The sequence below is a fragment of the Pimephales promelas genome, chromosome 17 (genome assembly GCF_988280905.1).
Source record: "Pimephales promelas chromosome 17, fPimPro1.hap1.1, whole genome shotgun sequence".
Classification (NCBI taxonomy): domain Eukaryota; kingdom Metazoa; phylum Chordata; class Actinopteri; order Cypriniformes; family Leuciscidae; genus Pimephales; species Pimephales promelas.
Genome location: NC_142785.1, coordinates 25,286,255 through 25,302,009, shown reverse-complemented (window position 1 = coordinate 25,302,009; position 15,755 = coordinate 25,286,255). Strand labels below are relative to the sequence as shown.

The following is a 15,755-nucleotide window of genomic DNA, read 5'->3' as shown; positions in this document are numbered from 1 at the left end:
GGATGTCCTCGCGTTGTCAGCACGCCTTGCCTCGTGCATTTCATCTTCTGTCCGTTCGAGGGCTTACAGGAGACTGGAACGTGACAAAATGAGAAGAGAAGTTTTTTTTTTTTTGTGTGTTGCTTTCTGTCTGTGTGTAGTTTGTTTGATGATTAACCAGCAGACTAACTGACATAGAGGAGGTATCTGGCCCCTAGTGGGAGCCACTCCAAAGCTTTCCAAAGTCCTGAAAGCTCCACTCCTACACGCTTTCTTTATTTAGCTCCTGCAAACATGGCTGCTAAGGAACCAAAGAAGCCGTTTTAGACACATGAGAAGTTTTCCCTAGCTGTGCTTTTTACACTCAAAATATACAGTGACCTCCACACAAATGTGGCCGTGACTACATGTGCACGAAAATGATACTATTTTATGTGGCTGAGATGAGATGCTGATGAATTCAACACTGGCAGTCTCTGAACACATCTATCTGTAGAGCAATCCACGGGTACCATTTGACCATCAAACATTCCCTCCATTGAATAACTCGCTCTCACTCGATCCAACCCGGTTTACCAAAAGACAATTATTGACTCCATGGAGTAAGCTCGGCCTTACTCAATAAGGCCAGAATCAGTCAGAATGTAATGTAATTAATATAATACTGTATATGAGCTCAAGCATTCCCCCGACCCTGCAAGGACCAGCGGTTTGTAGAATAGAATAGAATAGAATAGAATAGAATAGAATAGAATAGAATAGAATAGAATAGAATAGAATAGAATAGAATAGAATAGAATAGAATAGAATAGAATCTCCAGCATCCACTCAACCCTGCATAGGGAAAATTAAGCAGTTTGTAGAATAGAATAGAATAGAATAGAATAGAATAGAATCCCCAGCATCCACTCAACCCTGCATAGGAAAATTAAGCAGTTTGTATAATAGAATAGAATAGAATAGAATATCCATCATCCACTCAACCCTGCATAGGAAAATTAAGCAGTTTGTAGAATAGAATAGAATAGAATAGAATATCCATAATCCACTTAACCCTGCATAGGAAAATTAAGCAGTTTGTATAATAGAATAGAATAGAATAGAATAGAATAGAATAGAATAGAATAGAATAGAATAGAATAGAATATTCAGCATCCACTCAACCCTGCATAGGAAAATTAAGCAGTTTGTAGAATAGAATAGAATAGAATATAATAGAATAGAATAGAATATCCATCATCCACTTAACCCTTTATAGGAAAATTAAGCAGTTTGTAGAATAGAATAGGCTAGAATAGAATAGAATAGAATAGAATATCCATGATCCACTTAACCCTGCATAGGAAAATTAAGCAGTTTGTATAATAGAATAGAATAGAATAGAATATTCAGCATCCACTCAACCCTGCATAGGAAAATTAAGCAGTTTGTAGAATAGAATAGGCTAGAATAGAATAGAATAGAATAGAATATCCATGATCCACTTAACCCTGCATAGGAAAATTAAGCAGTTTGTATAATAGAATAGAATAGAATAGAATATTCAGCATCCACTCAACCCTGCATAGGAAAATTAAGCAGTTTGTAGAATAGAATAGAATAGAATAGAATAGAATAGAATAGAATATCCATCATTCACTTGACCTTGCATAGGAAAATTAAGCAGTTTGTATAATAGAATAGAATAGAATAGAATAGAATAGAATAGAATAGAATAGAATAGAATAGAATAGAATAGAATAGAATAGAATAGAATAGAATAGAATAGAATAGAATGTCCAGCATCCCCCAGACCGTACATCAGACAACTAAGCAGTTTGGAGAATATAATAAAATAAAATAGAGTAAAATAGAATAGAATCAGAGTTAAATATGAATAAATCACTGACAAGGGTTAACAGACAATCATTATATTGTCTGCCAAAATGAATTATTGTGTTAGTCCTAACATACTATGTTAAACATTTTCACTATGGGCAGTATAGCTTTTGGTAACAAAAACAGATCTTCTCTGATAACTTTCTCTTTAAGGTCAACTACTGACATGGTACAGCAGTATATTTAGCAAATAATCTTGCTGAGCAAGTAAGCTAAAGTCAACATGTTTATAGGAAGCTACCTGAACAACATCATATTACCATAACTCCATCATCCTTCGAGTAACAAGGTTTGTAACCGCCAGGGCTACGCAAAAAAAAAAAAAAAAAAAAAACGTACATATGTACAACAGGCCACCGTTTACATTTGCGTACTTACATAAGGTATATTTCTGGCCTAAGGGTATTAATACATGCTACCAAATTTCTCTCTTTCTCTCCCTGTCTCTCTCTCTCCAGGGACAGTGAGCGGCCAGTTGGACCGGAGCTGTCAGCTCTCTCTCCTGTAACAAGTGTGCCTGACGCAGAGAAGTTGGCAGAGGCAATGGATGTAAGCGCACTGAGGGTTTATGGGAGATGACAGCTCCTGCTAAATAAAAGCACACGTGCAGAGACAGTGTACGGGGAGAGCAGGCACACAGGCCTTGCTGCTCGACACAGCCTCTAGCCAGCCAGGGCAGAACCTCGGCTAACTATCACCATCCCTATTGCGACTAGGGCTATCACTATATCAACAATACTGTTCAAGACTGGTAGTGAACTCTGAGCTCTCTCGCCAGTGATGCAACCACTGCTAATAATGCTGCAGTTGCTACCTGCCACAGCTATAGGAAGAGCTACGGCTAAAATTATCCTGCAGAAAAAAAAAACACATGAGGTCTGTGGAGAGACTGTGACCTGCTTGTAATTGATTTACCAGATATATTGAGGCTCATACCTTATTTACACCTAAAAATTGGGGAGATTAGCATGTACATTAAATATCATTCATATCAATACTGATTGATAAAGATAGCCTACATAACATTTTTTTTTTTGCTAATATATATTTTTTTTTTAAATGCTAATGTTAGCCAATAGCATATATGGTACTGATATATTGTGCATCTGCATATACTGTAGTATATTTAATGTACATGAATAATGACTGCATATGAACTGTTTAAACTTTACTTGGTAATCTTCGAAAAGTGTCTAGTCAAGTAATTATCAAGCCCCTTTTATCTTTAAACTCCTAAACAGAAATGCAAAAAGCTCTGCAAAAATGTGCAGTGTAGAGTTTAAATGTGTGAATAAAGATTTTTGCCTCATATAATGTCTTTTAAAGATGTCTGTCTGCTGAAAACTCAAAGGATTTTTCTTGTTCCTGATTCAAATGCAAACAAAAGCATGTCCGTTATGATTGACTTACGTTGCCATGCTTTTACACAATAAATCAATACCTAAACACACACACGCGCACCCACCCATCTTGCAAAGTGTACATTTGGTCAGTGTTTGTTTCTCTGTTGTGTTTAGTCAGCATGTTTGTATGTGTTAAGTCAATGTGGCTGTTTTTTGTTCTGGACATCTTTCTCGGACTCTCTTTCAGTGAACACACACACTGTCCATTTTTCACCTCTCATCGAAGTGTTATGCTCCGAACAGTAAGTGTGGGTCTCGGGAGTGTTTAAGGCCAGACCTGGCTGACATTCGGGAAAGGGAAGGTCCAGTGGAGTATGGGATTTGCACTGGCCACTGTCAGTCGACTGTTCCTCATGCTGGGCCGGGTCAAACCGTACACTCACTAACAACCTGGCCATCTGTCATCCCTTGTGCTAAGCTACACTTACAGCTCACAGGTGTGACTGGACAAATTCAACACACTTTTATATCTCTATCGATAAAAAGGACATCTAAAAGCGATGAAATAGAAAATTATCAATTAACTCCCCAAATATGTATGACTTTTTTTCTTAACATAAAAGTAGATGTTTTGATAAATGTCACAAAATATATATATATATTTGTCATACAAAGGAATGTGTCAGTGGTCAATAAAATGCCTCGGTTACCAATATTGTACAAAATACAGGTTTGGAATGACCTAGAAATTTTAGTTTTGGGTGAACTATCCCTTTAAAGCTGTAGTATACGATGTTGAAAATCGGTCGAGAGAGCCTGAAACGGGAGGGAAGTTTTGAAAAACTCATCCCGCCTCTCCACACACACCCCCCTCCCCTCTGCTACCTGATACCTCCCACAGGGAAACGATTTGAACAACGTCACTCAATCAAGTTGTCATCATCGGAACTGAGATGTACTCTGTGCAATGTCTGATTCTCGAACAGAAACCCGCTAGGCATACTGCAATATATTCAAGCACTTCAAGAAATATATTTATTTACTTTGAACCGTGATACAGGTGATGCTAAACAGCTAACATTCCAATGCCGACCGGCAGCATTAGCAAGTTTTCAGACTGATAAAAAGCTATTTATGTAACACGTCACACCATATAAGAGTACAAATAAATGTTTACCTGCTCAACAAAAAGTCAGCCGTGTCAGCGTCGGTATTCAGTCCCAGATCTCGCTGAAGTTTCCTCCATCGGTCAATGGTGAACCCTATATTTATCCTACTCAACTTTCGGCGTTCTTCACATTTTCTTTTCGTCTCTGCTTTTTCCTCAAAACGACTTTCTCTTCCGTCCTAACTTTCTTGTAGGGGCAAGCAGGGGACGCTTGCTGATGTATTTTTCGTTGTTATCCATTGCTGTCTGATGTGCTACTTAGCTAGCTACCATGTGCGGTCACCTGCTAACGTGCGCGATTCTCATGACGCAGAAGGGGGGCGTGGTCGGGCGTGGTTGGGCGCGGTCGGGGTGGAGACGCGAGCTCCAGGCGGAGTTTCAAGTGTAGCTGGTGATTGGATGAGAGCAGTTGACCAATGTAGCTTTGCGCTCGCAAAGCTTCCATTGGTCAACTTTTATGTGGCTGTACAGCCAATAGAGTGAATGGATTTTTTTCGTTCTTTTTTCTATTTATATTGTTAGGATTATACTATATAACCATAAACAGCATCTAAACGAGGATATTAATAATGAACAATCTTTGAAATCGTATACCCTAGCTTTAAAGGAAACCTACCTTTCCGCCACCTTAGTAATGCAACTAGGCAGCTATTTAAGTAGTACCTATAAGTAGGGAACTAGCATATATGCACGGCTATCCAGTTGAACAGGGAAAAACAAAAATCTCCAATTCTAAAGACTGCACCTCAATAAAATACATTTCAAATAACTCATACATTCAGACAACAATGATACCATACATGCTTTTGCTGTTTTAGCTCAAATCTCATTACAATGGCATGATTGGCTCTTTTAACTGAGCTGCGTGACTTCCATTGTTTTGTCTAAAGTCAACTACAGATACTCTAATGCTACGTTCACACCAGACGCAAATAGCGTGTCAAATTCGAAATTCACGCGCGTCTCTTGCGTCAAAATCGAAACCCGTTGACGGCCATCTTTTGTTACGTTGATCGAGCATTCATTGAGAGATTCACGGCACTGTATTTGTTCTGGAGAACTAGAACAGCGGCGTGGGGATCATCGTTGCCATATTTGTGTCCACCGGACCCGTCGGAGGTGAACCATTTGGCGAGTTTCACCATTTTCCCTCTCCAGGATCTGCGCCTGGATGACGCCCGGTGTCAGCGGTACTTCCGCCTGTCCCATGCCCAGTTTGATGACCTGTTGTCCCGCATCGGAGCGAGGATCACCCACGCCCTTATCCACCTAATCTAGCGGCCATTTATTTTTGTTTTGATGATAAATAGAGCCAGCCTTCAAAAGTTATTAACTTGTCCTTTGATTTTTTTCTCACTCACATCCAGACACGAACTTGTGGGTACATGTATGTGGGTTGCCTTTACATAATAATACTGTTTCATATAATCTAGATATGGAATGAACAACATTCAATACAAAATGAACATGTCTCATATATATAGAAATAATGTTTTAAGTAATAAAATATTTGCTTTGTTGTGCATAAGAATCCCACCATGCAATTAGTCATATTACAAAATAATTTATTGAAGCATCCAGACACTTCACCACGTGAGCAAGCAGCTAGGCTCCTGATTGGTTAACGTGGCGCGAATTGACGAATTGACAAAGTTCAGATTTTTCAACTCGGGCGTCAAACGCGTGAATGCACAAATGTCACTAACTAAATCATTCGCGCACAATGCGCCAGACGCTCAATTCACGCCATTCATTTAGGAATTTTTATAACGCGTCTTTGCATTGACTTAACATTGAAATCATTCGCGGCTGACGCGCTATTCGCGTCCGGTGTGAACGCACCATAACGGTGTGCACGCTAAAAGCGAATTTAATTATTAACACAAGATTACATATAAAGTCAATCCAAAGAAGCCAACAAGTACCGGGCAATGCGAATGACGCGAATTGGACAATGCGATTGTTGTCGTGCAAGCTAATCAGATAAGAGCTTATTGTCATATCTAATTTGACACGCTTTGGAAGCGGGTGTGAAATTTACTGAATAATAAACTGAGTTGTGTGTGCCTCTGGATGGTTCTGTTAAAGCCAGATGGCTTTCCGCCATATTTGGGACTTCCACAACAGCAATAGGGTAGTTCTCTCCAACATGGTTGATGATGGAAAAAAATGGCACAAATGTTATTTTTGTTGATGTGCCTGAAGATTGATGTACTAAAAGAATCTTTAACCATGTCATTGAAGCACCATAATGATTGGAGTGAATGTGTCCAACTTCCAATTCATTAGCCGCTAATAGGTAAATAACTACAAGAATAACAAAATGCGGTAAACATTAACACTCTTTGTGATACAAACCACCGTGTTAATGATTATGATAATACATTTAAAAATAATATGACCAGTTTGGGATTTCAAGCAGCACAACACACTGGTAGCAGCTAAAAATACTGAAAGTAAATGTAACGGGAAGCTTTGCCCATTGAAGTTACAAAGGCTGCATCCACGCTCATGTTAAAAATTAGGTGGATACACGCATATTACCAACAAACAAAGTTTATATCCCATTCAAACAGCTTCTGATGTCATCTTTGCATGTCTGATGCCATTTGAAGTGTAAATGCCAATGATTGTTCCACTGATAACAACAAACAAGCCACTGCAGAATAGAGATGGGTTGTGTAGAGGTCTAGAAGATAATTGTGCCATAGGCCCAGTAACCTGGTGCATTTCCCTTCCGAGTCGCTCGTGCCAGCTCTTTTACCAACTAACACCAGTTCACCCATTTTCTACTCTCTTACCTCAGGACAGTTCCCCCCGCCCCCATTCAATCTCCCTATCTTCCTGCAGCAGCCCTCTAAAATACCCGCCACGGCCGCACAGCAGATCATGCCAGCGCAAAAGCCGTAGCCTCGTCCTTATTACAGAGGCTTCCACAGCGCTCTAATCACTGCCACCAGACCCTGCACAGAGAGAGAGAGAGAGAGAGAGAGAGCATTCGCTAATGGCCAGGGTCTGTGTGTCCGCGACGGCTGCCGTGTTAACTAGCTTTTCTGCCTGTTTTGGTGGATTCGGGTGACGCAGGAGTGTCTCTCCAGGGGTCAGAGGAGACCATATTCCTCCCTTGACACACAATGATAACCAATGCTCTCGCAGGACCGGCGGTGCCCTGAACACACACACACACGCACACACACACAAAATCCAACATCAAAAGGACTGTGGATAAAGCTAGTCTTTCCCCCAGCCAGTTTGCTTTTTTATTTCCCCCCTCTGTGAAGGAGAGGAAATTGTTGGCTAAGCTGTCTTTTGTCAGGGCGTTTCAGAGGCACAGTCCGAACACTGGTCCCTCTTTTCTCAGCTCCTGTTCACCGTTAAGGAGGCAGTTTGTACATTAACTGGAAAAGTTATGACCCCTAACCAGGTGTTGCTGTGATGTTTTCCCTCCCCTATGATACTGTGCGCAGTATTTACACTCTTCCTCACTCCATAACCGGCATTGTGATTTGATTTTTTTTTTCACTCGGGAGTCTCACGGATAGCACTAGCATTATCCAGTCTAGGACCACACAATCTCTGTGAGTCCTACTATCAAAGCCGTTCCTTGGAGGGCATGGATTCGACTGCTACGGTCTTGGCAGTCGCATATGGAAATGTTGCCTAGCTGAATACTGTGGGATTACACTAGAGCTGTCATCAACACACATCGCCAAAGGTTGTTGCTGCTGTTAGATGCATTTTTAAAGCTTTCCTTTGAGCCTGCCTCACTTTAAACTTTCACACAATTTGATGGGAAAACAAGGACTGATAATGATAAAAGAATTTCAGAGACAACATCATCTGCCAGCTAAACAATGTAAACAAATGTGGGAGGCACAGTTTGGTCTGTTAAATTTAGCATTAGCCTAGTTCTTTGGGTAAAGTTTTTTTTTTTTTCTAAGGAACTCTTGTGCTTACCAAAGTGGCTTTTTGCTCAGTAACAGTAATATTGTGAAATATGTGTATTTTAAATGCACTTTATTTCTGTGATAGCAAAGCTTTGTCTGTATACGTCAATATACGTGTCCAAATGACCCTTCAATATGCGTATTTGGTGCACAAGAAATATTTCTTATGATCAATGGTGAAAACAGTGGTGCTGCTTAATATTTTTGGGGGATCCATGATATTTTTTTAAATTATATATATATATATATATATATATATATATATATATATATATATATGTATGTATATATTGATCATAAGAAATATTTCTTGTGCACCAAATACGCATATTGAAGGGTCATTTAGATACGTATATTGACGTATTAATATATATATATATATATATATATATATATATATATATATATATTATTGTAACAATGTAAATGTCTTTACTGTAACATTTGATCAATGCACAAGCAATAAAGGTATTCATTTCTGTAAAATAATTATCAAAATCTTACTGACCCCTTACTGAAAGATTTGAATGGAACTATATGTATAATTTAGCTAGAATTGGAGACATCTGTTTTTATATATATATATATATATATATATATATATATATATATATCATTTTAATTGCACTAATGACTTCAATTCTAGCTAAATTATACATATAGTCGCCAACATGTTCTGTGATGTTTATCACATGTCAGAATTGGAGACATTTGTGCAATTAAAATGATATATATCTATATCTATATATATATATATATATTTCAACTCTAGCTAAATTACACATATAGTTCCATTCAAATCTTTTAATCAGGCTGATATATATAGATATACAGTGTATATAATTTTAATTGAACAAATATATATATAAATATATATATATAATTTTATCTAACTCCAATTCGAGCTAACTTGCAGTATCTTTGCAACCACAAAAAAAAAAATACCTATAAACTATATAAATAAACATCCACCTTGCATTAAAATATGTTTGCAAATATTTTTAACAGGTGCTCAATGCTGTGAGTGACAGCACTTCCGGTGCATTTCTAAATAGACAGATGATCAAACAGAAGGCCTTTAATGCAGCTCCATCCAAAAATATGAGCAGCATGACAAGTTATGACAAGAAGATGAGTCACTGTTTCCGGACCCACCGATCACTCTGAACTTCAAACACATAAATCATGTGTCCTCTCGAAACTATATTTAAGGAGAAATCAAAACAAAGCAATGCTCAGCTGACTGTAAGCATTAGCGTCTGTTGTACACAAATAGCCAATGGACGTCTGTCATGGAGCCTTCAGTCAGATGGCAAATCAATTAGAGTATATTCTATTATTACGAATAACAATCAATTAAGGGGGTTTTTAGTCCCGTTGTACCCCGTTTCAAAATCCTGAAATAAAAACAAGGCAAAATAAAAAGCAAATGTTGTCTTCATGTACTCTAACCTACTAAAGAGAGAGTGTGAGTTAGCTGGTGTGCACGGGTGGGTTGTAGCGGTAGTAGATCTGAGTGTGACAGATTTATCTCCCCTCGCTCAGGCTGGATGAGAGGGGCTCATAAATAAACAGGGAGACGGGAGAGAAAGCTCTCCATTGAACATAAACAAGTAGGTCCTTTAGTCCTGCATCAGTCACTTGCCGGGGAACTGTGACAGTGAGGGGTCCAAGGTGAGGTCAGGGTGGTTCCCTTTAACCCTGGACTAACGCAACGCGACCGCATTCAGCCAACACATCATTAGGTTCAGATTACAAACAAATATGGCTACGGCTCCAATTTGTCAATACGTGAATTCAATGACAGATAATCCGCATGTGCATTTTCACACTTGGGTGATTTATGTACTGCGCAGAAAGGAAGGGCTAAGTTTGTCCTTCAGCATTCTCATTTATATAATACAGTGGACAGAGCTGATATTATATAGCATGATACATATAAGCATGAATGTACAGATGTCTTTTGTGTCTTTTATACTGAATCGATAGAGATGGTATATAGCGAAATGAGGGGGACAACAGAGCGTGTGGAATCGAGACATGACAGACTGGACTTGAACCTCCAGTCCGTTCCCATGGGAATATTGTACCACCTTACCTCGCTTTTATCACCATAAAGCAGAAGACAGACCACATAAAAGCCGGAATAAATTGGATATGACAGATTAAATCCTGGTCATATGCACACAAAAAAAATGTGGAAACAAAAAGCACACAGAAAATGCCCACACACAAATGAAAAAAAGCTGCTTTATGGTGCCATGCTGAGGGTGTTTGTTCATTAGCGTGAAAAAAATATCCACAGAAAATTTGATTTTTAGGAATAACGCGCAAATATTTCAACAGACCAACCATTAGCTATGAGGCTATTAAGCAATGAGAAGTATCAATGTTTACTACAATTTCTAACACATTGTACTTTTGTGCTTTGATATAAAAGTCAATAGTTTTATATTGTACGGTCATTGCCGATTATGATTATATCATTTACAATGCTTTATAGCTTACTACCTCACAAAAATGATGCAGTTTTGGACTTTTCTAAAAGTTTATCTTAGAACCGAATTTTGTAATGTAGAGCTGGTTGTTTCGGTTTCAAGGTTTACAACTTATTCCTGAATTATCTATACTGAAGTATTGCTTAAATCCCTGTGGAGAAAATAAATAAATATATACTTCTGGAATCCAGGCAGCTGTAAAAAATAGCCATTCGCTGTAGCCTCATATTGCTTGCCATTATTTTTCAATGAGCATCCTGTCCGATTCTGGATTTCTTCCCACTTAGACACCGGCTATATTTTGGACCCCAGATAGACAAGCGCTGTTCTATATACAATCTATGCTTTTCACAAAACAAATAGTTACAGATAAGAAATCAAGTTTAGTAAATGAGTGACTCACAAATGCCAAAAAATCACTGCCAGTCTAAACACCCAAAGTGATATAACTACTCTATTTGGCACCAATTCTGACATTCTTTGTTAGTATAGACTTTATCATTTCTTTTAATTGACCTACACAACAATCAATTCTTTAAACCACTACTATCTATAATATATATATAGATAAACGCATTTAAATGATTCACCTGTCAAACCCCTAACATGCGCTTCACCGCAGGGCTGTATACGAGCGATTTGAAAAGCGAAGAGCACATATTAAGTTATAAGTCTTTGAGATGCAATATAGAGTTTTACCTTATGCCTTTAGCAAATTCAAAAGCCAATAAAGTGATATGTACACAATATATACTCTGACATTGACGATTATTTTTCTGGCTGGTTACACTACTTTTGCAAAGAACTATGCAGATCATCTAAAAGCCATCACTATCGTTTATTACACAGATGCTTACTTCCATGTAGCTCGTTCTGACAGGAGAATTCAATACAAAATCCTTCGACAAAACAGCAGAGTCTCATGCTGGGATGGAGTTAAGTAACATGCCAATTTTACGTTGAAATCAAGAAGCTTTCTAAAAAGCTCATTTCATGTTAGTGCTACGCTCTTTGGTAACACATGGATGAATGAAATCTGCATTCACAAGCTGTGAACCTTTCTGACCATGTGGTTCACACATCTCACACCATTTTTCATTTGACATGCGCCTCAGCAGGAAATTGTCATCATATCGAGAAACGGCACAGTAGTCAAGCCTAATGGTGAAATCACACAAGCGCAAACACACCGGAAAGTGAGAATAGGAGAGAAAAAAGGTGGAGAGCTCGATTAACTACCAGAAGATGTTGCTTTCTATTCAATTGTCATAGTAGTTGTTGTTGTTGTTGAAAGTACTTTATTGCAATTTCAGGGTTTAACAATAAGGATGAGCTGCTGGCAAAAGTGTTGAGCGAACTCCTCATCTTATTGGTCCAGTATTTACACTCTTATGTTTACTTTGTTTACTTATGATTACTAGAATTATGACTTTGGATACAAAATTATAAACAAATCAGCAAGGCTTTGTACATTATGCCACACTTTTCCAGCAAAACGTATTAAAGCGTTACTTTTCTAGCTATTATTGCACACTACAAGCAAGTGTTTAATTAATTTAAAATCTGAATATTTATTCTTGATATGATGCTAAAAAAAATGGGGCCAATATTGACAGGGCAACTTAATATCTATTGTCAAACAAAGAATATATATTGTTTCTCAACCCTTTATGTACATGTAAAATGGATTCAGGCAGTGCAAAAACAACATGAGAGAAGTGTGCATGATAAATACACTATAGACAGACAAATAGTCTGTAATAAAGATTAGAATGTTAGACTTTAAGATGTATATTAGTAAAAATGTATGAAATTATTTGCTGTATTATAAAGATGCCTATTGAATATGAATATACGCGATATAACATTAAGGTGCAAAGTTTAGTGGAAGAAGGCAAAGCAACTATCTATTACCAATGTAATTACATATGTGAACAGCTAAGAGGAAGAAACTGTTCTTCAGTCTTCCTTTGATGGCACATATGTAGAGCAGTAATTATACATTTACACATTCCGTTTCAGGAAATCTACAAAAAAATAAATAAATTAAACGATTTTTGGTATAATGTTATATTAGCTTATTCCTACCACTCACCTTTTTTTAATAAATCAAAAAATAAATCATGCTCATATGTACTCTGACATAAAAGATTACTCAACGTAAAAAAAAAAACCCTCCTGAAATCCATTTTAAAGACTTCACTTTGTTACCTAACTGTTTACAGGCTAAGGGTAACACTGTGTTCCCGCTTCAGTTGACAGCTATGCTACACTGCTCGAGCAAACCGTCACAAGCAAGCCGAATGTGACGCGCTGTTCTCTGTCTCTCTGTCTGCATCTCTTTCTCTCTCACTCTCTGTCCGGTCAACCGAAGAGGAGGCAAACCTCTCACTTTCTTCTCATCCAGCACTCAAACACACACATTCTACTGTAACACACAGTTAAGGCTTATGCACTACATAGCCAAATGATAAAACAAAGAAGAATACAGTTATACAAAAGGAACCTCACTCAAAATTGAGTTACACAATAAAACTGCAGAATATTTGATATATTTCTTGCTATATTTAGCTGTGAAAAAGAAATACTTAAAAACAACAAAGATACTTCACAAAAGGTAAAGTATTCAAAGTAAACAATAGCACCACTTCACACACAGATCATTTGAATTAAAACGAAGAATGACAGAAATATGGATGACACTCTTTGAGATGATGATGTCCTTTCATTTTTGACTCTCTGCCTTCTCATAAAAATGCAAGGATCGGAGGGTCCATCATAACAGATAAGTGCCCCGTTTCTGGGATAAACGAAGAGCGAGGTGTACTTATGAATAACGCATGTGAGAAAACGCGACTACGAATCTCCACACGCAGTTCTGGATGCCTTAAGTTGCCACTTAAATTCACGAAGCACCACAATTGCCGGAGGATATTTGTTTCATCAAAATGAAACCAATCATTCAGCGCAAATCTAAACGACCAACCGCGGAGTTTTCTCAAAGGTTAAAAAGCAGTCGTTGACAACACACCTGTCTTTAAAGATTCAAATATCATAGACTTACAACAACTAAAAGAGTTTGTATGGATAGGCTGGAGTGGTGTGCCGGTGTAGAAGTAAAAGTATGAGACTCGTGTACTCACAGTTTGAGCTGTCAGGTCACTCAGGTCTGGTGCTGTATCACAGGCTCATCTTTTCACTGTTTATCCCACCATAGGACAGAGAAAGAGAGAGAGAGAGAGAGAGAGTGAGAGAGAGAGAGAGATGGGGGGAGGTATTTCCTTTTCTCCAGCTCTGTTCACACAAGTACAACTGAAAAGAGAGAGAGAAAGAGAGAGAGAGAGAGAGTAGGAGGAGGATGGTTTTTCGATGCGATCTGGTTGGCGGTCCTGCTAAAAAGCGAGCGTCAGATTCAGTAGTGCTGCTTCTTTGGCGTGCCGCGCGTCTTCACACATAGCCGAGAGCCCGGTGCGGTCAACCACACGCGTCTGTCGTGTGTGTATGTGTGTTTAAGTTCACACAAGCGGGGTGTATGTGTGTAAGCGGTGGGTTTGTGTGTGTTGGGGAGGGTGCTTGGGCTTTCACTCACTGCGTCTTACACTGTAAGAACACATCAGAGAGAGCGAGAGAGAGAGAGAGAGAGGGAGGGAGGGAGAGAGATATGAGGGTGGGAGGGATGGACAGGGAGGAAGGAGGAGGAGGAGGAGAGACAGAACGCGGAGGTGGAGAGGATGCACTGACAGTTTCACGCGAGCCCTTCTCGGAAAGCTCCGACCACTAACACAGGCTGACAGGTACTGAACGATAGAGCCGAGAGGCAGCTACAGCCCTCTATTCTTTTTCCGCCATCATTCTCTCAATCTCTAATCCGCACTAAAATTATACCATTTCTCTGACACAATACATACTGGCACATGCACATTTAGAAATCATATTTTCCTTTGTCATGTAATGCAATAAATGCATGCTTGCAGTTAAAGTTGATGTTTGATTTATACCTGACCATTCCAGCTCATCATTGGGAAGTTGGCAAGAAATCTAGACTATATAAGACCCAAACATGGTCTATAAAAGAGTTTCATCATGAGATGCTGGGAGACATCTTTAACTGATGGTGTAAATTGAGGATATAAAGTGTGGAAAGTCTATGGCAGCCCCATGGGCCCCGGAGCGCTCAATGCTGTCAGGGTAGACTACACTCCACTGATTTCAATTAAAAGCTAAATTAGCCATTTGAACTCTGATCTTAGCACTGTGATGTAATTCATGCCTTGCTATCAGAGAATGCGTCTCATAAATTACACCTGGTACTACTTCAACTCATCAATAATGTTTTAGCACTTATCGGCATTATCAAAATCAATGCGCTTGTTGTTGCTGTGGTGATTATTGCTGGTCATCATCAGAGTGTGTTGCACGCCAATATGCATAATTACAGTTATAAATTTGTGACAGTTTAAAAAATGGCAGACCAATGTAGGCCAATATATAATTTATCATAATATAATATTATAGCCTACTCTACTATTACTATTAAAAACTTTAGGTTTTTTCATGTGTTCATGTTTCAAAAAAGTCTCTTATGCCCACCCAGGCTGTGTGTATTATACAGTAAAAACAGTAATACCACAATAAATAAATAATCAAATCAGCATATTAAATTGATTTCTAAAGGATCATGTGACACTGAAACAGTTATTTATTCCTGTGATCGCAAATCTGAATATTCAGCAGGGTTTCGGTGTCACATGATCCTTTAGGAATCAATTTAATATGCTTATTTGATTAATAAAAGTTCAAAATAACGTATCATTATCATATGTATCATTATTATAAAATGTCTTTACTGTCACTTTTGACAAATTTAATAATTCCTTGATGAATGAAAGTATTTGTTTCCTTCAAAACAAAAACCTTGCTGATCCTAAATGCACATAAAATA

The 15,755-nt window shown here is 38.3% G+C and overlaps 1 protein-coding gene across 7 annotated transcripts in view; it reads right to left on the bottom strand.

Moving 5' to 3' along the window:
• rbfox3a (RNA binding fox-1 homolog 3a) overlaps positions 1-15,755 on the bottom strand; it is a 494,366-nt gene that overhangs the window by 422,603 nt on the left and 56,008 nt on the right. For 3 of the 7 annotated variants that reach the window (XM_089122269.1, XM_089122266.1, XM_089122273.1), the window contains exon 1: positions 13,957-14,359. The exons of 2 other annotated variants lie outside the window; for them this stretch is intronic. The gene's annotated coding sequence lies outside the window, so the exon portion shown is untranslated. Of the gene's footprint in view, positions 1-13,956; positions 14,360-15,755 lie in introns of those variants that run through there. 2 more of the 7 variants (XM_089122277.1, XM_089122278.1) reach the window with 1 other exon arrangement.